The sequence below is a fragment of the Pleurodeles waltl genome, unplaced genomic scaffold (genome assembly GCF_031143425.1).
Source record: "Pleurodeles waltl isolate 20211129_DDA unplaced genomic scaffold, aPleWal1.hap1.20221129 scaffold_72, whole genome shotgun sequence".
In the NCBI taxonomy this organism is placed as follows: domain Eukaryota; kingdom Metazoa; phylum Chordata; class Amphibia; order Caudata; family Salamandridae; genus Pleurodeles; species Pleurodeles waltl.
This window is the reverse complement of record NW_027150393.1, coordinates 2,381,287-2,403,354: the sequence shown is the minus strand read 5'-3', so window position 1 is coordinate 2,403,354 and position 22,068 is coordinate 2,381,287. Positions and strand designations below refer to the sequence as shown.

Sequence of the window (22,068 nt, the reverse complement as noted above, 5' to 3'; positions counted from 1 at the left end):
CATTTCTGTGCCCAGGCTCGTTGGTCTAGGGGTATGATTCTCGCTTAGGGTGCGAGAGGTCCCGGGTTCAAATCCCGGACGAGCCCATTTTAGCGGAAAACAATCAAATAGAGCTCAAAATACACAACCCCTCAACATTTCTCATTTTACTCGAAGCATTGTTGCGCAAAACATATTTTTTGCCTCAGGCGAAAAATGGATTACAATGCCTTGGCTTCCTTCCTGCTTGCTCTCAGTGCGCCCTGTGTGATGATTTCACAGGCTCTCCTTCCTGGCATTTAGGCATCAGATATTTGTCTGTCTCTGCCCGCAGCTATGGGATTTTTCAGGACGTCTGAGTGTATGCATGCTGGCCGACACCGCTGCAATTTTCACACTTACCCCTCGCATTCCGAGCAACTGCTGATAAAGTATAGAGGAAATCGAGCAAACATATGAGGGGAACTGTGCTCCTTCAGTCAAATCAGCAAGCTTGTTTCTGTAGTGTAGTGGTTATCACGTTCGCCTCACACGCGAAAAGTCCCCGGTTTGAGACCGGGCAGAAACACTTGGCAGCAGCAGCTTTTGTGTTTGCTCCCTAAAACCTCAGTCTCTCTCAATGCACACTTAGACAGAAATGACCTTTAAAAACTTGTGACCTGTGTAAAACGTGCTTTACTATTGCAGGACGCTAAAAAGTTATCTGCATCCCTCGGTGGTCGTGCATGTGCATTGTTTCTTGTTCTGTTTTTTTTTTTTTTTCTTGGCCATGTTATATTGTGGGGCCTTTAAAGCTGTGACTTTGATAGGAACATTGCAAGCGGCAAAATCAACAAGTGCAGACTGAAGAGTCCGACCTGCACACTGTTTTGGCTGTCAGGATGGCCGAGTGGTCTAAGGCGCCAGACTCAAGAGAGCTTGATCTTCAGTGAAGCTGAGCCTTCTGGTCTCTTCATGGAGGCGTGGGTTCAAATCCCACTTCTGACAGGTGTATTTTCTTCCCTTAAATCTTGCTCTGCTTGCAGAGCCAGCTCCTCACACCACTATCTTTGGAAGCTGCTGTGGCATGTGAGGAGAAATCCACCAACCCATCGGTTGGGCCCTCAATCAAAATTCTGTGTATTACTGGAAGGGGCGTCTCAGGCACACCTTCTGTTAGAGCTGCACTTTATGACAGTAACTACCATGCTGGTTTCTACTTAAGCAGTTGATTCTATCGTTTGAAGTGAGGCTCTCCTGCCACCTTTTGGGCAAAGAAGACTCTGCCCCTGCAACAACACAGGCAGACAAGCTCAAACTAGGTTTCTTGGTTAGGTGGGCGGAGCATATTGGCAATGGTGCCTCCTCGTGACTTGCAATTTACATGAAGAAGACAGAGAGGCAGCTGGGAGTAGGCAGTACCCATGAACCCCTGAACACTGTCTTGCGACTAGCACACAATTCTGAAATGAGGCGGGGGAAAGGAGGTGATTTCCCCATCAAGGGCCATTCCGGGAAATCAGCCACCCTGCGTCTCCCAGGTGAGTGTTTCAGGCCTATGAGCCACTAATATAAATCTCGCCTGATCGAGCCTGATCGAGCGCTGACCGAGCAAGTGTGCTTGAATCCAAGAGGCATGCTCCTCTGGCTCAAGAGCTAGCAGGCCCTTCAGTGCTTCTGGTTGGGAAATCTAAGGTGCAAGGGTCCATGACTAGCAGCGGGTTACAACTACCAGAAAGGGTCTGCTTTTCACATCAGTCCCCTAGTTCAGCTCACTGGCACAGGGCATTTTGACTACCTCTTGCCTTGCTAGAGACAAACAAAAAATCCTTGACAGAAAACATCAATTGCTATGGCACGCTTAGAGAGAGAGAGCCTCCAAATGGCCCTGCTTTTCTGAAAGACGCTTCAGAAGATGTTTCAAATGACTATGCAGCGGCAGTCTAGTTGGTATAGGGGTATGATTCTCGCTTCGGGTGTGAGAGGACCTCGGTTCAAATCCCAGACAAACCCCTACCTTTAGAGGTTCAGTCTGTGTTTTAAACAGGAGTATTTCTGCTTTTCACTCTTGTAAGATGTCATGTTGCAATGCAATACATGCTTTATACTGGCGTCGAGACGGTTCAGCATCATGAAGGTATGCGAGATTTCTTTGCAACTGCTTTTCTGTGCTGGAGCAGCAGTGCTCGTAGGAACATTAAATGCACAGTGCTTCTCCATGGTAATTTCGGGTCCAGTTCTGAAATCACCTCTTGGAATGAAAGTGATCCCAGTTCCTTTCTTCCAAGGGAAGAGATTGTGTTCCGGAAGGCTCAGCTTTGAGCGTCATGAACATTGGCCCTCATCCTTGCATCCCAGTCCAATGCATAGCCACATAAAGCAAGCAGGTGTGTCTGTTTCCATAGTGTGGTGGTTCCAGTACAATGCATAGCCACATGAAGCAAGCCGGCAAGTGTGTCTGCTTGTGTAGTGTAGTGGTTATCATGCGCACCTCACATGCGAAAGGTCCCTGGTTCGAGTCGCTGGGCTTTTTCACAGTATTTGCATTTCCTGCCTCACCTGACAGGCAAGCTGAGATAAAAGAGACTGTGTCTATCCCTCACCATCGTGAGGTACTACGCTCCTGGGGCATCTGTCACAGCTCACCAAGAGGAGTTGCGCCAGCTTACGGCAGTCAGTTGCTCACTGTTTGACCTTTGCAATGAAGCCTGAGCCTACAGCATTCAAGCCAGCCAAGGAAGGAAGGTACGAGAGCGAAAATAGCTTTCCTGCCCTCACCAAGAACACACACCTTGAGCAAATAAAGTGCCAGACTTACAAGGCCCTATCGCCACCGGAGCATCACTTTTAGTGACGCCCCGGTGGCACTATGCACTGCGCGGTATTTACAAGATGGCGTTCAGCCACTTTTTGTGGCTTAACACCACCTTGTAAATACGGCCCCTTAGCACGCAGGGCGTTCCCTGGAAGGGGCGTGCAATGGGTGTTGTTGGGAGTGTGCCACAGCAACACCATAGCATTTTGATGCTGCTCCAGATTTAGGAGTTGGCGTAAATCTGCGTCAGCGCCAAAATCCAACGCCATCCCAGGGGTGTCGTTAGAGTGGCGCACTGAGGAGAAATGTTTTCATTTCTCCTTGTTTTTGCTCTTGCTATGTGTGATGCATTCTGCAGCACACATAGAAGTAAGAGCAAATCACCATTGAAGATTTTTTTTTTGGGCAGGAAGGTGTCCCTTCCTGCACAAAAACAATTTCCCCCTCAACGCAGTCATCCTTGTACCATGGTGCAAGAACGGCTGCGTTGGCGCTCAGCAGCTAATTTAGAGCTGGCGCAGGGGGAAGCACAGGGGTGCGCTGTATTCTACTAAATACGGCGCTTTCCTGCATTTTGAAAATGACGGCACGTGGGGCTTGCAAATTTGGCACAGCGTCGCGCTTAGTCATTTTCTTGTAAATCTGGGCCAAAATGTCTAAAGGATAGAGGCTTTTTATGTCATGTTCGATGAAGACCATGCAAATGACTCTAGTCGTACTGCAAAAGAGAGCACCATGTGCAGTTTCTTGCTTTGGGATGTAGTCTCCCACTCTCTGTCACCAATCCTCCGAGCAGGGTCGGAGCCGTTGCATTTCTGTGCCCAGGCTCGTTGGTCTAGGGGTATGATTCTCGCTTAGGGTGCGAGAGGTCCCGGGTTCAAATCCCGGACGAGCCCATTTTAGCGGAAAACAATCAAATCCTGCTCAAAATACACAACCCCTCAACATTTCTCATTTTACTCGAAGCATTGTTGCGCAAAACATATTTTTTGCCTCAGGCGAAAAATGGATTACAATGCCTTGGCTTCCTTCCTGCTTGCTCTCAGTGCGCCCTGTGTGATGATTTCACAGGCTCTCCTTCCTGGCATTTAGGCATCAGATATTTGTCTGTCTCTGCCCGCAGCTATGGGATTTTTCAGGACGTCTGAGTGTATGCATGCTGGCCGACACCGCTGCAATTTTCACACTTACCCCTCGCATTCCGAGCAACTGCTGATAAAGTATAGAGGAAATCGTGCAAACATATGAGGGGAACTGTGCTCCTTCAGTCAAATCAGCAAGCTTGTTTCTGTAGTGTAGTGGTTATCACGTTCGCCTCACACGCGAAAAGTCCCCGGTTTGAGACCGGGCAGAAACACTTGGCAGCAGCAGCTTTTGTGTTTGCTCCCTAAAACCTCAGTCTCTCTCAATGCACACTTAGACAGAAATGACCTTTAAAAACTTGTGACCTGTGTAAAACGTGCTTTACTATTGCAGGACGCTAAAAAGTTATCTGCATCCCTCGGTGGTCGTGCATGTGCATTGTTTCTTGTTCTGTTTTTTTTTTTTTTTCTTGGCCATGTTATATTGTGGGGCCTTTAAAGCTGTGACTTTGATAGGAACATTGCAAGCGGCAAAATCAACAAGTGCAGACTGAAGAGTCCGACCTGCACACTGTTTTGGCTGTCAGGATGGCCGAGTGGTCTAAGGCGCCAGACTCAAGAGAGCTTGATCTTCAGTGAAGCTGAGCCTTCTGGTCTCTTCATGGAGGCGTGGGTTCAAATCCCACTTCTGACAGGTGTATTTTCTTCCCTTAAATCTTGCTCTGCTTGCAGAGCCAGCTCCTCACACCACTATCTTTGGAAGCTGCTGTGGCATGTGAGGAGAAATCCACCAACCCATCGGCTGGGCCCTCAATCAAAATTCTGTGTATTACTGGAAGGGGCGTCTCAGGCACACCTTCTGTTAGAGCTGCACTTTATGACAGTAACTACCATGCTGGTTTCTACTTAAGCAGTTGATTCTATCGTTTGAAGTGAGGCTCTCCTGCCACCTTTTGGGCAAAGAAGACTCTGCCCCTGCAACAACACAGGCAGACAAGCTCAAACTAGGTTTCTTGGTTAGGTGGGCGGAGCATATTGGCAATGGTGCCTCCTCGTGACTTGCAATTTACATGAAGAAGACAGAGAGGCAGCTGGGAGTAGGCAGTACCCATGAACCCCTGAACACTGTCTTGCGACTAGCACACAATTCTGAAATGAGGCGGGGGAAAGGAGGTGATTTCCCCATCAAGGGCCATTCCGGGAAATCAGCCACCCTGCGTCTCCCAGGTGAGTGTTTCAGGCCTATGAGCCACTAATATAAATCTCGCCTGATCGAGCCTGATCGAGCGCTGACCGAGCAAGTGTGCTTGAATCCAAGAGGCATGCTCCTCTGGCTCAAGAGCTAGCAGGCCCTTCAGTGCTTCTGGTTGGGAAATCTAAGGTGCAAGGGTCCATGACTAGCAGCGGGTTACAACTACCAGAAAGGGTCTGCTTTTCACATCAGTCCCCTAGTTCGGCTCACTGGCACAGGGCATTTTGACTACCTCTTGCCTTGCTAGAGACAAACAAAAAATCCTTGACAGAAAACATCAATTGCTATGGCACGCTTAGAGAGAGAGAGCCTCCAAATGGCCCTGCTTTTCTGAAAGACGCTTCAGAAGATGTTTCAAATGACTATGCAGCGGCAGTCTAGTTGGTATAGGGGTATGATTCTCGCTTCGGGTGTGAGAGGACCTCGGTTCAAATCCCAGACAAACCCCTACCTTTAGAGGTTCAGTCTGTGTTTTAAACAGGAGTATTTCTGCTTTTCACTCTTGTAAGATGTCATGTTGCAATGCAATACATGCTTTATACTGGCGTCGAGACGGTTCAGCATCATGAAGGTATGCAAGATTTCTTTGCAACTGCTTTTCTGTGCTGGAGCAGCAGTGCTCGTAGGAACATTAAATGCACAGTGCTTCTCCATGGTAATTTCGGGTCCAGTTCTGAAATCACCTCTTGGAATGAAAGTGATCCCAGTTCCTTTCTTCCAAGGGAAGAGATTGTGTTCCGGAAGGCTCAGCTTTGAGCGTCATGAACATTGGCCCTCATCCTTGCATCCCAGTCCAATGCATAGCCACATAAAGCAAGCAGGTGTGTCTGTTTCCATAGTGTGGTGGTTCCAGTACAATGCATAGCCACATGAAGCAAGCCGGCAAGTGTGTCTGCTTGTGTAGTGTAGTGGTTATCATGCGCACCTCACATGCGAAAGGTCCCTGGTTCGAGTCGCTGGGCTTTTTCACAGTATTTGCATTTCCTGCCTCACCTGACAGGCAAGCTGAGATAAAAGAGACTGTGTCTATCCCTCACCATCGTGAGGTACTACGCTCCTGGGGCATCTGTCACAGCTCACCAAGAGGAGTTGCGCCAGCTTACGGCAGTCAGTTGCTCACTGTTTGACCTTTGCAATGAAGCCTGAGCCTACAGCATTCAAGCCAGCCAAGGAAGGAAGGTACGAGAGCGAAAATAGCTTTCCTGCCCTCACCAAGAACACACACCTTGAGCAAATAAAGTGCCAGACTTACAAGGCCCTATCGCCACCGGAGCATCACTTTTAGTGACGCCCCGGTGGCACTATGCACTGCGCGGTATTTACAAGATGGCGTTCAGCCACTTTTTGTGGCTTAACACCACCTTGTAAATACGGCCCCTTAGCACGCAGCGCGTTCCCTGGAAGGGGCGTGCAATGGGTGTTGTTGGGAGTGTGCCACAGCAACACCATAGCATTTTGATGCTGCTCCAGATTTAGGAGTTGGCGTAAATCTGCGTCAGCGCCAAAATCCAACGCCATCCCAGGGGTGTCGTTAGAGTGGCGCACTGAGGAGAAATGTTTTCATTTCTCCTTGTTTTTGCTCTTGCTATGTGTGATGCATTCTGCAGCACACATAGAAGTAAGAGCAAATCACCATTGAAGATTTTTTTTTTGGGCAGGAAGGTGTCCCTTCCTGCACAAAAACAATTTCCCCCTCAACGCAGTCATCCTTGTACCATGGTGCAAGAACGGCTGCGTTGGCGCTCAGCAGCTAATTTAGAGCTGGCGCAGGGGGAAGCACAGGGGTGCGCTGTATTCTACTAAATACGGCGCTTTCCTGCATTTTGAAAATGACGGCACGTGGGGCTTGCAAATTTGGCACAGCGTCGCGCTTAGTCATTTTCTTGTAAATCTGGGCCAAAATGTCTAAAGGATAGAGGCTTTTTATGTCATGTTCGATGAAGACCATGCAAATGACTCTAGTCGTACTGCAAAAGAGAGCACCATGTGCAGTTTCTTGCTTTGGGATGTAGTCTCCCACTCTCTGTCACCAATCCTCCGAGCAGGGTCGGAGCCGTTGCATTTCTGTGCCCAGGCTCGTTGGTCTAGGGGTATGATTCTCGCTTAGGGTGCGAGAGGTCCCGGGTTCAAATCCCGGACGAGCCCATTTTAGCGGAAAACAATCAAATCCTGCTCAAAATACACAACCCCTCAACATTTCTCATTTTACTCGAAGCATTGTTGCGCAAAACATATTTTTTGCCTCAGGCGAAAAATGGATTACAATGCCTTGGCTTCCTTCCTGCTTGCTCTCAGTGCGCCCTGTGTGATGATTTCACAGGCTCTCCTTCCTGGCATTTAGGCATCAGATATTTGTCTGCCTCTGCCCGCAGCTATGGGATTTTTCAGGACGTCTGAGTGTATGCATGCTGGCCGACACCGCTGCAATTTTCACACTTACCCCTCGCATTCCGAGCAACTGCTGATAAAGTATAGAGGAAATCGTGCAAACATATGAGGGGAACTGTGCTCCTTCAGTCAAATCAGCAAGCTTGTTTCTGTAGTGTAGTGGTTATCACGTTCGCCTCACACGCGAAAAGTCCCCGGTTTGAGACCGGGCAGAAACACTTGGCAGCAGCAGCTTTTGTGTTTGCTCCCTAAAACCTCAGTCTCTCTCAATGCACACTAAGACAGAAATGACCTTCAAAAACTTGTGACCTGTGTAAAAAGTGCTTTACTATTGCAGGACGCTAAAAAGTTATCTGCATCCCTCGGTGGTCGTGCATGTGCATTGTTTCTTGTTCTGTTTTTTTTTTTTTTTCTTGGCCATGTTATATTGTGGGGCCTTTAAAGCTGTGACTTTGATAGGAACATTGCAAGCGGCAAAATCAACAAGTGCAGACTGAAGAGTCCGACCTGCACACTGTTTTGGCTGTCAGGATGGCCGAGTGGTCTAAGGCGCCAGACTCAAGAGAGCTTGATCTTCAGTGAAGCTGAGCCTTCTGCTCTCTTCATGGAGGCGTGGGTTCAAATCCCACTTCTGACAGGTGTATTTTCTTCCCTTAAATCTTGCTCTGCTTGCAGAGCCAGCTCCTCACACCACTATCTTTGGAAGCTGCTGTGGCATGTGAGGAGAAATCCACCAACCCATCGGCTGGGCCCTCAATCAAAATTCTGTGTATTACTGGAAGGGGCGTCTCAGGCACACCTTCTGTTAGAGCTGCACTTTATGACAGTAACTACCATGCTGGTTTCTACTTAAGCAGTTGATTCTATCGTTTGAAGTGAGGCTCTCCTGCCACCTTTTGGGCAAAGAAGACTCTGCCCCTGCAACAACACAGGCAGACAAGCTCAAACTAGGTTTCTTGGTTAGGTGGGCGGAGCATATTGGCAATGGTGCCTCCTCGTGACTTGCAATTTACATGAAGAAGACAGAGAGGCAGCTGGGAGTAGGCAGTACCCATGAACCCCTGAACACTGTCTTGCGACTAGCACACAATTCTGAAATGAGGCGGGGGAAAGGAGGTGATTTCCCCATCAAGGGCCATTCCGGGAAATCAGCCACCCTGCGTCTCCCAGGTGAGTGTTTCAGGCCTATGAGCCACTAATATAAATCTCGCCTGATCGAGCCTGATCGAGCGCTGGACGAGCAAGTGTGCTTGAATCCAAGAGGCATGCTCCTCTGGCTCAAGAGCTAGCAGGCCCTTCAGTGCTTCTGGTTGGGAAATCTAAGGTGCAAGGGTCCATGACTAGCAGCGGGTTACAACTACCAGAAAGGGTCTGCTTTTCACATCAGTCCCCTAGTTCAGCTCACTGGCACAGGGCATTTTGACTACCTCTTGCCTTGCTAGAGACAAACAAAAAATCCTTGACAGAAAACATCAATTGCTATGGCACGCTTAGAGAGAGAGAGCCTCCAAATGGCCCTGCTTTTCTGAAAGACGCTTCAGAAGATGTTTCAAATGACTATGCAGCGGCAGTCTAGTTGGTATAGGGGTATGATTCTCGCTTCGGGTGTGAGAGGACCTCGGTTCAAATCCCAGACAAACCCCTACCTTTAGAGGTTCAGTCTGTGTTTTAAACAGGAGTATTTCTGCTTTTCACTCTTGTAAGATGTCATGTTGCAATGCAATACATGCTTTATACTGGCGTCGAGACGGTTCAGCATCATGAAGGTATGCGAGATTTCTTTGCAACTGCTTTTCTGTGCTGGAGCAGCAGTGCTCGTAGGAACATTAAATGCACAGTGCTTCTCCATGGTAATTTCGGGTCCAGTTGTGAAATCACCTCTTGGAATGAAAGTGATCCCAGTTCCTTTCTTCCAAGGGAAGAGATTGTGTTCCGGAAGGCTCAGCTTTGAGCGTCATGAACATTGGCCCTCATCCTTGCATCCCAGTCCAATGCATAGCCACATAAAGCAAGCAGGTGTGTCTGTTTCCATAGTGTGGTGGTTCCAGTACAATGCATAGCCACATGAAGCAAGCCGGCAAGTGTGTCTGCTTGTGTAGTGTAGTGGTTATCATGCGCACCTCACATGCGAAAGGTCCCTGGTTCGAGTCGCTGGGCTTTTTCACAGTATTTGCATTTCCTGCCTCACCTGACAGGCAAGCTGAGATAAAAGAGACTGTGTCTATCCCTCACCATCGTGAGGTACTACGCTCCTGGGGCATCTGTCACAGCTCACCAAGAGGAGTTGCGCCAGCTTACGGCAGTCAGTTGCTCACTGTTTGACCTTTGCAATGAAGCCTGAGCCTACAGCATTCAAGCCAGCCAAGGAAGGAAGGTACGAGAGCGAAAATAGCTTTCCTGCCCTCACCAAGAACACACACCTTGAGCAAATAAAGTGCCAGACTTACAAGGCCCTATCGCCACCGGAGCATCACTTTTAGTGACGCCCCGGTGGCACTATGCACTGCGCGGTATTTACAAGATGGCGTTCAGCCACTTTTTGTGGCTTAACACCACCTTGTAAATACGGCCCCTTAGCACGCAGCGCGTTCCCTGGAAGGGGCGTGCAATGGGTGTTGTTGGGAGTGTGCCACAGCAACACCATAGCATTTTGATGCTGCTCCAGATTTAGGAGTTGGCGTAAATCTGCGTCAGCGCCAAAATCCAACGCCATCCCAGGGGTGTCGTTAGAGTGGCGCACTGAGGAGAAATGTTTTCATTTCTCCTTGTTTTTGCTCTTGCTATGTGTGATGCATTCTGCAGCACACATAGAAGTAAGAGCAAATCACCATTGAAGATTTTTTTTTTGGGCAGGAAGGTGTCCCTTCCTGCACAAAAACAATTTCCCCCTCAACGCAGTCATCCTTGTACCATGGTGCAAGAACGGCTGCGTTGGCGCTCAGCAGCTAATTTAGAGCTGGCGCAGGGGGAAGCACAGGGGTGCGCTGTATTCTACTAAATACGGCGCTTTCCTGCATTTTGAAAATGACGGCACGTGGGGCTTGCAAATTTGGCACAGCGTCACGCTTAGTCATTTTCTTGTAAATCTGGGCCAAAATGTCTAAAGGATAGAGGCTTTTTATGTCATGTTCGATGAAGACCATGCAAATGACTCTAGTCGTACTGCAAAAGAGAGCACCATGTGCAGTTTCTTGCTTTGGGATGTAGTCTCCCACTCTCTGTCACCAATCCTCCGAGCAGGGTCGGAGCCGTTGCATTTCTGTGCCCAGGCTCGTTGGTCTAGGGGTATGATTCTCGCTTAGGGTGCGAGAGGTCCCGGGTTCAAATCCCGGACGAGCCCATTTTAGCGGAAAACAATCAAATCCTGCTCAAAATACACAACCCCTCAACATTTCTCATTTTACTCGAAGCATTGTTGCGCAAAACATATTTTTTGCCTCAGGCGAAAAATGGATTACAATGCCTTGGCTTCCTTCCTGCTTGCTCTCAGTGCGCCCTGTGTGATGATTTCACAGGCTCTCCTTCCTGGCATTTAGGCATCAGATATTTGTCTGTCTCTGCCCGCAGCTATGGGATTTTTCAGGACGTCTGAGTGTATGCATGCTGGCCGACACCGCTGCAATTTTCACACTTACCCCTCGCATTCCGAGCAACTGCTGATAAAGTATAGAGGAAATCGTGCAAACATATGAGGGGAACTGTGCTCCCTCAGTCAAATCAGCAAGCTTGTTTCTGTAGTGTAGTGGTTATCACGTTCGCCTCACACGCGAAAAGTCCCCGGTTTGAGACCGGGCAGAAACACTTGGCAGCAGCAGCTTTTGTGTTTGCTCCCTAAAACCTCAGTCTCTCTCAATGCACACTTAGACAGAAATGACCTTTAAAAACTTGTGACCTGTGTAAAACGTGCTTTACTATTGCAGGACGCTAAAAAGTTATCTGCATCCCTCGGTGGTCGTGCATGTGCATTGTTTCTTGTTCTGTATTTTTTTTTTTTTCTTGGCCATGTTATATTGTGGGGCCTTTAAAGCTGTGACTTTGATAGGAACATTGCAAGCGGCAAAATCAACAAGTGCAGACTGAAGAGTCCGACCTGCACACTGTTTTGGCTGTCAGGATGGCCGAGTGGTCTAAGGCGCCAGACTCAAGAGAGCTTGATCTTCAGTGAAGCTGAGCCTTCTGGTCTCTTCATGGAGGCGTGGGTTCAAATCCCACTTCTGACAGGTGTATTTTCTTCCCTTAAATCTTGCTCTGCTTGCAGAGCCAGCTCCTCACACCACTATCTTTGGAAGCTGCTGTGGCATGTGAGGAGAAATCCACCAACCCATCGGCTGGGCCCTCAATCAAAATTCTGTGTATTACTGGAAGGGGCGTCTCAGGCACACCTTCTGTTAGAGCTGCACTTTATGACAGTAACTACCATGCTGGTTTCTACTTAAGCAGTTGATTCTATCGTTTGAAGTGAGGCTCTCCTGCCACCTTTTGGGCAAAGAAGACTCTGCCCCTGCAACAACACAGGCAGACAAGCTCAAACTAGGTTTCTTGGTTAGGTGGGCGGAGCATATTGGCAATGGTGCCTCCTCGTGACTTGCAATTTACATGAAGAAGACAGAGAGGCAGCTGGGAGTAGGCAGTACCCATGAACCCCTGAACACTGTCTTGCGACTAGCACACAATTCTGAAATGAGGCGGGGGAAAGGAGGTGATTTCCCCATCAAGGGCCATTCCGGGAAATCAGCCACCCTGCGTCTCCCAGGTGAGTGTTTCAGGCCTATGAGCCACTAATATAAATCTCGCCTGATCGAGCCTGATCGAGCGCTGGACGAGCAAGTGTGCTTGAATCCAAGAGGCATGCTCCTCTGGCTCAAGAGCTAGCAGGCCCTTCAGTGCTTCTGGTTGGGAAATCTAAGGTGCAAGGGTCCATGACTAGCAGCGGGTTACAACTACCAGAAAGGGTCTGCTTTTCACATCAGTCCCCTAGTTCAGCTCACTGGCACAGGGCATTTTGACTACCTCTTGCCTTGCTAGAGACAAACAAAAAATCCTTGACAGAAAACATCAATTGCTATGGCACGCTTAGAGAGAGAGAGCCTCCAAATGGCCCTGCTTTTCTGAAAGACGCTTCAGAAGATGTTTCAAATGACTATGCAGCGGCAGTCTAGTTGGTATAGGGGTATGATTCTCGCTTCGGGTGTGAGAGGACCTCGGTTCAAATCCCAGACAAACCCCTACCTTTAGAGGTTCAGTCTGTGTTTTAAACAGGAGTATTTCTGCTTTTCACTCTTGTAAGATGTCATGTTGCAATGCAATACATGCTTTATACTGGCGTCGAGACGGTTCAGCATCATGAAGGTATGCGAGATTTCTTTGCAACTGCTTTTCTGTGCTGGAGCAGCAGTGCTCGTAGGAACATTAAATGCACAGTGCTTCTCCATGGTAATTTCGGGTCCAGTTCTGAAATCACCTCTTGGAATGAAAGTGATCCCAGTTCCTTTCTTCCAAGGGAAGAGATTGTGTTCCGGAAGGCTCAGCTTTGAGCGTCATGAACATTGGCCCTCATCCTTGCATCCCAGTCCAATGCATAGCCACATAAAGCAAGCAGGTGTGTCTGTTTCCATAGTGTGGTGGTTCCAGTACAATGCATAGCCACATGAAGCAAGCCGGCAAGTGTGTCTGCTTGTGTAGTGTAGTGGTTATCATGCGCACCTCACATGCGAAAGGTCCCTGGTTCGAGTCGCTGGGCTTTTTCACAGTATTTGCATTTCCTGCCTCACCTGACAGGCAAGCTGAGATAAAAGAGACTGTGTCTATCCCTCACCATCGTGAGGTACTACACTCCTGGGGCATCTGTCACAGCTCACCAAGAGGAGTTGCGCCAGCTTACGGCAGTCAGTTGCTCACTGTTTGACCTTTGCAATGAAGCCTGAGCCTACAGCATTCAAGCCAGCCAAGGAAGGAAGGTACGAGAGCGAAAATAGCTTTCCTGCCCTCACCAAGAACACACACCTTGAGCAAATAAAGTGCCAGACTTACAAGGCCCTATCGCCACCGGAGCATCACTTTTAGTGACGCCCCGGTGGCACTATGCACTGCGCGGTATTTACAAGATGGCGTTCAGCCACTTTTTGTGGCTTAACACCACCTTGTAAATACGGCCCCTTAGCACGCAGCGCGTTCCCTGGAAGGGGCGTGCAATGGGTGTTGTTGGGAGTGTGCCACAGCAACACCATAGCATTTTGATGCTGCTCCAGATTTAGGAGTTGGCGTAAATCTGCGTCAGCGCCAAAATCCAACGCCATCCCAGGGGTGTCGTTAGAGTGGCGCACTGAGGAGAAATGTTTTCATTTCTCCTTGTTTTTGCTCTTGCTATGTGTGATGCATTCTGCAGCACACATAGAAGTAAGAGCAAATCACCATTGAAGATTTTTTTTTTGGGCAGGAAGGTGTCCCTTCCTGCACAAAAACAATTTCCCCCTCAACGCAGTCATCCTTGTACCATGGTGCAAGAACGGCTGCGTTGGCGCTCAGCAGCTAATTTAGAGCTGGCGCAGGGGGAAGCACAGGGGTGCGCTGTATTCTACTAAATACGGCGCTTTCCTGCATTTTGAAAATGACGGCACGTGGGGCTTGCAAATTTGGCACAGCGTCGCGCTTAGTCATTTTCTTGTAAATCTGGGCCAAAATGTCTAAAGGATAGAGGCTTTTTATGTCATGTTCGATGAAGACCATGCAAATGACTCTAGTCGTACTGCAAAAGAGAGCACCATGTGCAGTTTCTTGCTTTGGGATGTAGTCTCCCACTCTCTGTCACCAATCCTCCGAGCAGGGTCGGAGCCGTTGCATTTCTGTGCCCAGGCTCGTTGGTCTAGGGGTATGATTCTCGCTTAGGGTGCGAGAGGTCCCGGGTTCAAATCCCGGACGAGCCCATTTTAGCGGAAAACAATCAAATCCTGCTCAAAATACACAACCCCTCAACATTTCTCATTTTACTCGAAGCATTGTTGCGCAAAACATATTTTTTGCCTCAGGCGAAAAATGGATTACAATGCCTTGGCTTCCTTCCTGCTTGCTCTCAGTGCGCCCTGTGTGATGATTTCACAGGCTCTCCTTCCTGGCATTTAGGCATCAGATATTTGTCTGTCTCTGCCCGCAGCTATGGGATTTTTCAGGACGTCTGAGTGTATGCATGCTGGCCGACACCGCTGCAATTTTCACACTTACCCCTCGCATTCCGAGCAACTGCTGATAAAGTATAGAGGAAATCGTGCAAACATATGAGGGGAACTGTGCTCCTTCAGTCAAATCAGCAAGCTTGTTTCTGTAGTGTAGTGGTTATCACGTTCGCCTCACACGCGAAAAGTCCCCGGTTTGAGACCGGGCAGAAACACTTGGCAGCAGCAGCTTTTGTGTTTGCTCCCTAAAACCTCAGTCTCTCTCAATGCACACTTAGACAGAAATGACCTTTAAAAACTTGTGACCTGTGTAAAACGTGCTTTACTATTGCAGGACGCTAAAAAGTTATCTGCATCCCTCGGTGGTCGTGCATGTGCATTGTTTCTTGTTCTGTTTTTTTTTTTTTTTCTTGGCCATGTTATATTGTGGGGCCTTTAAAGCTGTGACTTTGATAGGAACATTGCAAGCGGCAAAATCAACAAGTGCAGACTGAAGAGTCCGACCTGCACACTGTTTTGGCTGTCAGGATGGCCGAGTGGTCTAAGGCGCCAGACTCAAGAGAGCTTGATCTTCAGTGAAGCTGAGCCTTCTGGTCTCTTCATGGAGGCGTGGGTTCAAATCCCACTTCTGACAGGTGTATTTTCTTCCCTTAAATCTTGCTCTGCTTGCAGAGCCAGCTCCTCACACCACTATCTTTGGAAGCTGCTGTGGCATGTGAGGAGAAATCCACCAACCCATCGGCTGGGCCCTCAATCAAAATTCTGTGTATTACTGGAAGGGGCGTCTCAGGCACACCTTCTGTTAGAGCTGCACTTTATGACAGTAACTACCATGCTGGTTTCTACTTAAGCAGTTGATTCTATCGTTTGAAGTGAGGCTCTCCTGCCACCTTTTGGGCAAAGAAGACTCTGCCCCTGCAACAACACAGGCAGACAAGCTCAAACTAGGTTTCTTGGTTAGGTGGGCGGAGCATATTGGCAATGGTGCCTCCTCGTGACTTGCAATTTACATGAAGAAGACAGAGAGGCAGCTGGGAGTAGGCAGTACCCATGAACCCCTGAACACTGTCTTGCGACTAGCACACAATTCTGAAATGAGGCGGGGGAAAGGAGGTGATTTCCCCATCAAGGGCCATTCCGGGAAATCAGCCACCCTGCGTCTCCCAGGTGAGTGTTTCAGGCCTATGAGCCACTAATATAAATCTCGCCTGATCGAGCCTGATCGAGCGCTGACCGAGCAAGTGTGCTTGAATCCAAGAGGCATGCTCCTCTGGCTCAAGAGCTAGCAGGCCCTTCAGTGCTTCTGCTTGGGAAATCTAAGGTGCAAGGGTCCATGACTAGCAGCGGGTTACAACTACCAGAAAGGGTCTGCTTTTCACATCAGTCCCCTAGTTCAGCTCACTGGCACAGGGCATTTTGACTACCTCTTGCCTTGCTAGAGACAAACAAAAAATCCTTGACAGAAAACATCAATTGCTATGGCACGCTTAGAGAGAGAGAGCCTCCAAATGGCCCTGCTTTTCTGAAAGACGCTTCAGAAGATGTTTCAAATGACTATGCAGCGGCAGTCTAGTTGGTATAGGGGTATGATTCTCGCTTCGGGTGTGAGAGGACCTCGGTTCAAATCCCAGACAAACCCCTACCTTTAGAGGTTCAGTCTGTGTTTTAAACAGGAGTATTTCTGCTTTTCACTCTTGTAAGATGTCATGTTGCAATGCAATACATGCTTTATACTGGCGTCGAGACGGTTCAGCATCATGAAGGTATGCGAGATTTCTTTGCAACTGCTTTTCTGTGCTGGAGCAGCAGTGCTCGTAGGAACATTAAATGCACAGTGCTTCTCCATGGTAATTTCGGGTCCAGTTCTGAAATCACCTCTTGGAATGAAAGTGATCCCAGTTCCTTTCTTCCAAGGGAAGAGATTGTGTTCCGGAAGGCTCAGCTTTGAGCGTCATGAACATTGGCCCTCATCCTTGCATCCCAGTCCAATGCATAGCCACATAAAGCAAGCAGGTGTGTCTGTTTCCATAGTGTGGTGGTTCCAGTACAATGCATAGCCACATGAAGCAAGCCGGCAAGTGTGTCTGCTTGTGTAGTGTAGTGGTTATCATGCGCACCTCACATGCGAAAGGTCCCTGGTTCGAGTCGCTGGGCTTTTTCACAGTATTTGCATTTCCTGCCTCACCTGACAGGCAAGCTGAGATAAAAGAGACTGTGTCTATCCCTCACCATCGTGAGGTACTACGCTCCTGGGGCATCTGTCACAGCTCACCAAGAGGAGTTGCGCCAGCTTACGGCAGTCAGTTGCTCACTGTTTGACCTTTGCAATGAAGCCTGAGCCTACAGCATTCAAGCCAGCCAAGGAAGGAAGGTACGAGAGCGAAAATAGCTTTCCTGCCCTCACCAAGAACACACACCTTGAGCAAATAAAGTGCCAGACTTACAAGGCCCTATCGCCACCGGAGCATCACTTTTAGTGACGCCCCGGTGGCACTATGCACTGCGCGGTATTTACAAGATGGCGTTCAGCCACTTTTTGTGGCTTAACACCACCTTGTAAATACGGCCCCTTAGCACGCAGCGCGTTCCCTGGAAGGGGCGTGCAATGGGTGTTGTTGGGAGTGTGCCACAGCAACACCATAGCATTTTGATGCTGCTCCAGATTTAGGAGTTGGCGTAAATCTGCGTCAGCGCCAAAATCCAACGCCATCCCAGGGGTGTCGTTAGAGTGGCGCACTGAGGAGAAATGTTTTCATTTCTCCTTGTTTTTGCTCTTGCTATGTGTGATGCATTCTGCAGCACACATAGAAGTAAGAGCAAATCACCATTGAAGATTTTTTTTTTGGGCAGGAAGGTGTCCCTTCCTGCACAAAAACAATTTCCCCCTCAACGCAGTCATCCTTGTACCATGGTGCAAGAACGGCTGCGTTGGCGCTCAGCAGCTAATTTAGAGCTGGCGCAGGGGGAAGCACAGGGGTGCGCTGTATTCTACTAAATACGGCGCTTTCCTGCATTTTGAAAATGACGGCACGTGGGGCTTGCAAATTTGGCACAGCGTCGCGCTTAGTCATTTTCTTGTAAATCTGGGCCAAAATGTCTAAAGGATAGAGGCTTTTTATGTCATGTTCGATGAAGACCATGCAAATGACTCTAGTCGTACTGCAAAAGAGAGCACCATGTGCAGTTTCTTGCTTTGGGATGTAGTCTCCCACTCTCTGTCACCAATCCTCCGAGCAGGGTCGGAGCCGTTGCATTTCTGTGCCCAGGCTCGTTGGTCTAGGGGTATGATTCTCGCTTAGGGTGCGAGAGGTCCCGGGTTCAAATCCCGGACGAGCCCATTTTAGCGGAAAACAATCAAATCCTGCTCAAAATACACAACCCCTCAACATTTCTCATTTTACTCGAAGCATTGTTGCGCAAAACATATTTTTTGCCTCAGGCGAAAAATGGATTACAATGCCTTGGCTTCCTTCCTGCTTGCTCTCAGTGCGCCCTGTGTGATGATTTCACAGGCTCTCCTTCCTGGCATTTAGGCATCAGATATTTGTCTGTCTCTGCCCGCAGCTATGGGATTTTTCAGGACGTCTGAGTGTATGCATGCTGGCCGACACCGCTGCAATTTTCACACTTACCCCTCGCATTCCGAGCAACTGCTGATAAAGTATAGAGGAAATCGTGCAAACATATGAGGGGAACTGTGCTCCTTCAGTCAAATCAGCAAGCTTGTTTCTGTAGTGTAGTGGTTATCACGTTCGCCTCACACGCGAAAAGTCCCCGGTTTGAGACCGGGCAGAAACACTTGGCAGCAGCAGCTTTTGTGTTTGCTCCCTAAAACCTCAGTCTCTCTCAATGCACACTTAGACAGAAATGACCTTTAAAAACTTGTGACCTGTGTAAAACGTGCTTTACTATTGCAGGACGCTAAAAAGTTATCTGCATCCCTCGGTGGTCGTGCATGTGCATTGTTTCTTGTTCTGTTTTTTTTTTTTTTTCTTGGCCATGTTATATTGTGGGGCCTTTAAAGCTGTGACTTTGATAGGAACATTGCAAGCGGCAAAATCAACAAGTGCAGACTGAAGAGTCCGACCTGCACACTGTTTTGGCTGTCAGGATGGCCGAGTGGTCTAAGGCGCCAGACTCAAGAGAGCTTGATCTTCAGTGAAGCTGAGCCTTCTGGTCTCTTCATGGAGGCGTGGGTTCAAATCCCACTTCTGACAGGTGTATTTTCTTCCCTTAAATCTTGCTCTGCTTGCAGAGCCAGCTCCTCACACCACTATCTTTGGAAGCTGCTGTGGCATGTGAGGAGAAATCCACCAACCCATCGGCTGGGCCCTCAATCAAAATTCTGTGTATTACTGGAAGGGGCGTCTCAGGCACACCTTCTGTTAGAGCTGCACTTTATGACAGTAACTACCATGCTGGTTTCTACTTAAGCAGTTGATTCTATCGTTTGAAGTGAGGCTCTCCTGCCACCTTTTGGGCAAAGAAGACTCTGCCCCTGCAACAACACAGGCAGACAAGCTCAAACTAGGTTTCTTGGTTAGGTGGGCGGAGCATATTGGCAATGGTGCCTCCTCGTGACTTGCAATTTACATGAAGAAGACAGAGAGGCAGCTGGGAGTAGGCAGTACCCATGAACCCCTGAACACTGTCTTGCGACTAGCACACAATTCTGAAATGAGGCGGGGGAAAGGAGGTGATTTCCCCATCAAGGGCCATTCCGGGAAATCAGCCACCCTGCGTCTCCCAGGTGAGTGTTTCAGGCCTATGAGCCACTAATATAAATCTCGCCTGATCGAGCCTGATCGAGCGCTGACCGAGCAAGTGTGCTTGAATCCAAGAGGCATGCTCCTCTGGCTCAAGAGCTAGCAGGCCCTTCAGTGCTTCTGGTTGGGAAATCTAAGGTGCAAGGGTCCATGACTAGCAGCGGGTTACAACTACCAGAAAGGGTCTGCTTTTCACATCAGTCCCCTAGTTCAGCTCACTGGCACAGGGCATTTTGACTACCTCTTGCCTTGCTAGAGACAAACAAAAAATCCTTGACAGAAAACATCAATTGCTATGGCACGCTTAGAGAGAGAGAGCCTCCAAATGGCCCTGCTTTTCTGAAAGACGCTTCAGAAGATGTTTCAAATGACTATGCAGCGGCAGTCTAGTTGGTATAGGGGTATGATTCTCGCTTCGGGTGTGAGAGGACCTCGGTTCAAATCCCAGACAAACCCCTACCTTTAGAGGTTCAGTCTGTGTTTTAAACAGGAGTATTTCTGCTTTTCACTCTTGTAAGATGTCATGTTGCAATGCAATACATGCTTTATACTGGCGTCGAGACGGTTCAGCATCATGAAGGTATGCGAGATTTCTTTGCAACTGCTTTTCTGTGCTGGAGCAGCAGTGCTCGTAGGAACATTAAATGCACAGTGCTTCTCCATGGTAATTTCGGGTCCAGTTCTGAAATCACCTCTTGGAATGAAAGTGATCCCAGTTCCTTTCTTCCAAGGGAAGAGATTGTGTTCCGGAAGGCTCAGCTTTGAGCGTCATGAACATTGGCCCTCATCCTTGCATCCCAGTCCAATGCATAGCCACATAAAGCAAGCAGGTGTGTCTGTTTCCATAGTGTGGTGGTTCCAGTACAATGCATAGCCACATGAAGCAAGCCGGCAAGTGTGTCTGCTTGTGTAGTGTAGTGGTTATCATGCGCACCTCACATGCGAAAGGTCCCTGGTTCGAGTCGCTGGGCTTTTTCACAGTATTTGCATTTCCTGCCTCACCTGACAGGCAAGCTGAGATAAAAGAGACTGTGTCTATCCCTCACCATCGTGAGGTACTACGCTCCTGGGGCATCTGTCACAGCTCACCAAGAGGAGTTGCGCCAGCTTACGGCAGTCAGTTGCTCACTGTTTGACCTTTGCAATGAAGCCTGAGCCTACAGCATTCAAGCCAGCCAAGGAAGGAAGGTACGAGAGCGAAAATAGCTTTCCTGCCCTCACCAAGAACACACACCTTGAGCAAATAAAGTGCCAGACTTACAAGGCCCTATCGCCACCGGAGCATCACTTTTAGTGACGCCCCGGTGGCACTATGCACTGCGCGGTATTTACAAGATGGCGTTCAGCCACTTTTTGTGGCTTAACACCACCTTGTAAATACGGCCCCTTAGCACGCAGCGCGTTCCCTGGAAGGGGCGTGCAATGGGTGTTGTTGGGAGTGTGCCACAGCAACACCATAGCATTTTGATGCTGCTCCAGATTTAGGAGTTGGCGTAAATCTGCGTCAGCGCCAAAATCCAACGCCATCCCAGGGGTGTCGTTAGAGTGGCGCACTGAGGAGAAATGTTTTCATTTCTCCTTGTTTTTGCTCTTGCTATGTGTGATGCATTCTGCAGCACACATAGAAGTAAGAGCAAATCACCATTGAAGATTTTTTTTTTGGGCAGGAAGGTGTCCCTTCCTGCACAAAAACAATTTCCCCCTCAACGCAGTCATCCTTGTACCATGGTGCAAGAACGGCTGCGTTGGCGCTCAGCAGCTAATTTAGAGCTGGCGCAGGGGGAAGCACAGGGGTGCGCTGTATTCTACTAAATACGGCGCTTTCCTGCATTTTGAAAATGACGGCACGTGGGGCTTGCAAATTTGGCACAGCGTCGCGCTTAGTCATTTTCTTGTAAATCTGGGCCAAAATGTCTAAAGGATAGAGGCTTTTTATGTCATGTTCGATGAAGACCATGCAAATGACTCTAGTCGTACTGCAAAAGAGAGCACCATGTGCAGTTTCTTGCTTTGGGATGTAGTCTCCCACTCTCTGTCACCAATCCTCCGAGCAGGGTCGGAGCCGTTGCATTTCTGTGCCCAGGCTCGTTGGTCTAGGGGTATGATTCTCGCTTAGGGTGCGAGAGGTCCCGGGTTCAAATCCCGGACGAGCCCATTTTAGCGGAAAACAATCAAATCCTGCTCAAAATACACAACCCCTCAACATTTCTCATTTTACTCGAAGCATTGTTGCGCAAAACATATTTTTTGCCTCAGGCGAAAAATGGATTACAATGCCTTGGCTTCCTTCCTGCTTGCTCTCAGTGCGCCCTGTGTGATGATTTCACAGGCTCTCCTTCCTGGCATTTAGGCATCAGATATTTGTCTGTCTCTGCCCGCAGCTATGGGATTTTTCAGGACGTCTGAGTGTATGCATGCTGGCCGACACCGCTGCAATTTTCACACTTACCCCTCGCATTCCGAGCAACTGCTGATAAAGTATAGAGGAAATCGTGCAAACATATGAGGGGAACTGTGCTCCTTCAGTCAAACCAGCAAGCTTGTTTCTGTAGTGTAGTGGTTATCACGTTCGCCTCACACGCGAAAAGTCCCCGGTTTGAGACCGGGCAGAAACACTTGGCAGCAGCAGCTTTTGTGT

The 22,068-nt window shown here is 48.7% G+C and overlaps 7 non-coding genes across 7 annotated transcripts; all 7 read left to right on the top strand.

Annotated features, from left to right (window-relative positions):
* Window positions 1–14: 14 nt before the first annotated feature.
* On the top strand, window positions 15–86 carry TRNAP-AGG (transfer RNA proline (anticodon AGG)). The gene has a single exon. It is a non-coding gene; the product is annotated as a tRNA-Pro (tRNA).
* Window positions 87–3,597: 3,511 nt separating this feature from the next.
* TRNAP-AGG (transfer RNA proline (anticodon AGG)) lies at window positions 3,598–3,669 on the top strand. Its single transcript has one exon. It is a non-coding gene; the product is annotated as a tRNA-Pro (tRNA).
* Window positions 3,670–7,180: 3,511 nt separating this feature from the next.
* Window positions 7,181–7,252, top strand: TRNAP-AGG (transfer RNA proline (anticodon AGG)). Its single transcript has one exon. It is a non-coding gene; the product is annotated as a tRNA-Pro (tRNA).
* Window positions 7,253–10,763: 3,511 nt separating this feature from the next.
* On the top strand, window positions 10,764–10,835 carry TRNAP-AGG (transfer RNA proline (anticodon AGG)). Its single transcript has one exon. It is a non-coding gene; the product is annotated as a tRNA-Pro (tRNA).
* A 3,511-nt stretch (window positions 10,836–14,346) lies between these two features.
* Window positions 14,347–14,418, top strand: TRNAP-AGG (transfer RNA proline (anticodon AGG)). The gene has a single exon. It is a non-coding gene; the product is annotated as a tRNA-Pro (tRNA).
* Window positions 14,419–17,929: 3,511 nt separating this feature from the next.
* TRNAP-AGG (transfer RNA proline (anticodon AGG)) lies at window positions 17,930–18,001 on the top strand. The gene has a single exon. It is a non-coding gene; the product is annotated as a tRNA-Pro (tRNA).
* Window positions 18,002–21,512: 3,511 nt separating this feature from the next.
* Window positions 21,513–21,584, top strand: TRNAP-AGG (transfer RNA proline (anticodon AGG)). Its single transcript has one exon. It is a non-coding gene; the product is annotated as a tRNA-Pro (tRNA).
* Window positions 21,585–22,068: the final 484 nt, after the last annotated feature.